The sequence below is a fragment of the Lactuca serriola genome, chromosome 3 (assembly GCF_051521515.1).
Source record: "Lactuca serriola cultivar US96UC23 chromosome 3, Lser_US96UC23_V15, whole genome shotgun sequence".
Taxonomy (NCBI): Eukaryota; Viridiplantae; Streptophyta; class Magnoliopsida; order Asterales; family Asteraceae; genus Lactuca; species Lactuca serriola.
The window spans coordinates 204,117,548-204,120,384 of NC_136410.1; positions in this window are offsets into that span (position 1 = coordinate 204,117,548).

The following is a 2,837-nucleotide window of genomic DNA, read 5'->3' on the forward strand; positions in this document are numbered from 1 at the left end:
TAAAGATTTACAAGGCATTCATAACAGTTTTCCAAACAAGACAATGACACTTAAATACTTATGAATTCACCAGCTTTAGGCTGATACTCGCTTTCAAAATAACTTGTATTCTCAGATCACCAGTTAGACAGGTACGGTGGCCAGGTTTAGAGAAGACGGAGCACAGTCAAGGCTCATCTTATTTTAATTATTCATGTTATTGTTGTACATTAAGAAAGAACACACATGTATTTAAACTTTACCTTTAATGCAATGGATGATGTTGTTGCTTGTTTACTACTTTACACTGTTATGATACTTCACATGACGTCCTCCACCCCGGAACGTTTCCACCGTTCTTGGTTTTGGGGTGTGACAATTGTTCATGTCATATGCCCCGAGATTCTCGAAACTCTTTTGGATTTCTGGAGACATGGTCGCCAACATCTGGCATGAAACCTTGATAGAGTGATGACAATGTTTTTCATATTCAACAACCTCTTATTCAATTACAACGTCAAGAGGTACCTCATACAGATACTCGTCCAATACATACTCCTTTTCTCATACCTCAAACAATCCTCAAGTTGTGAAGCCAATTAAGGTGGTTTAGACCAGTGAGCATATCTCGTGAGAGGAGTTAGAGTAGTGAGAAGTTTGATGAAGTGATTGGTGCAGGAGGGAGATTGGCACTTAAACCAGGAGCCATCTATAAAGAAAAAGAAACACGATTATTTTGGACAAGAAATACTTTTAAGATAATTACCCATTATTAAATTATTAATTAAAAGGCTAGGATCCATATTTGACTTCATGATGTAAAGTAGATTAACCAAAAATTACACAATGAATTTATTTACGTGGACAAACAAATGTTGATCTCAATCTCTATGAGATTCCTAGAAAATGAGATTTATTGATTTATGTCAATAGCATGTTAATCTTTTCTAATGCTCATTTAGCATTAATGGCTGAATTAGCCGATGATCAATCCAAATTAGAGAATCGACCATGCAAGGTTACAATGGTATTTAACTGAAGTAACGCTCGAGAATCGCGATCACCATATACCTTTCTCCGACTATATTCTCATCTGATGTGTTGGTAAACCACACACGCATAACGCCAAAAAGAATACACGAGAAGGCGTAATTTCCATGGCAAGCATAAGATTCACATTTTTATTAAAATAGGATTTTGTTTTATTACTTATTAAATACTTTTAACTTTTCACAATTGTCCTATCAAACCCTTTCGGTAGTTCTACTTAAAACGGAAGAGGGAGGTGAGGGCGGCGAACACTAAATGCCGCTTAAAAGCCAACATCATTAGGAATCAAAGAGACATTCCTAGAACCTTCCTTATATAATTAAAGTATGTGAGCATAGTCGTGGTAAGACTAACAATGTACATTAAGAAACTAAAACATCCTAAAATCACAATAAATTTTTTCATTTTTAGTTAAAGTAAAATCATTGTTTCCAATCAAAACCCAAGTCATAAGAAACCAATGTCAAGTACAAATATTCCAAAATCAGTGTATCATAACATCTCCAAAACATGTCACCAAAGGATGTGTATGATCACACCTTTGCTTTCCCCCGATCAATAGAAGTACCAGAAACATAACACTTAAACAGTAAGCCAAATCTTAGTGATCCCCATGCCAAAATAAAAAAAAAGAAAAATACGCCACACAAACATATAATAACATGCATACTAGGTTCACAACTATTGGGTTGGATTACCCCTGAGCCCACAACACAAGTCTGGCTTGTTTTTCTAGCCCACAGCTCATGTATGGAGTGCTCCAAATCCTACATCATAAGCCAGGCCACTACTTATGTCTGGATTGCTCCCGGGTTTATTGGCTTCCACACAGAGCAGTAGTGCCTCAACTCAACTGCACTATATCGATATATGTAACTAATAAATATATAACAATAACAGATAAACATGCAGATCTTAATAGATCACTATAACATAACAACATCCTAAACCAGGATACATAATCTACTGGGTTGACATTGGTGCCTTCGACCCCCAAGTATAGTGAGGAAACTCACCTAACAATCTGAAATGTAGCTTAAGAGATCACAACTCCAACTGCTGACTCTACAGGTCACATATACAACAAATAGTGAACTAATCTCAAACTATCCTCAAAATACCCAAAATACCCCTAGGTCAAACTTAGTCAAACCCAAGGTCAAAGTTCAAAGTCGGAAAGTTAAAAAGCCAAGGAAAGTCAAGTTGACTGAGTGTGCCATGCGTACTTAGTTACTACGTTGGGCGTAGCTAAGACTCAACCAAACCACGAGTTTCAAACCCAGTACGTACAACGTACCTCTTGGTACGCCCAACGTACTTATCCTGGGTTCAAATATTTTTATTAAGTGTTTATTCCTTAAATACCTTTCATCCAAACTCAGATCTAGACCCAAAATATCATTCTAAGTCATAAAGTTTCCACCTTTATGACTTTCCATGGCTAGAAAAGGTCTAAAAGCTAAAACACTAACTTAATAATCCATTAAGACATCATAACTCTTACATGGAAGGAATAGAAGGACCAAAATCAGAATTTTATGATTCCTAGCACCTAAAAATGCCTGAAAGGACAACTTTTCTAGTTAGAGTAATCCTTACTCATGAACACTAAGCTTATGGGACCAAAAATGAACACAAACTCAAGGTTAGCAAGATATAAGAAAATAAATCATCAAGTTGCATACTTTATACATCCAAAGGATGTTTAAGGGTGAAACATTTCTGGATCCAAAATGCCTTGAGCTTCCAAGATGATTTCATTTCCTTCTTGTTCATTCAAGAACACAAAAAAATGCACTCTCAAGCTA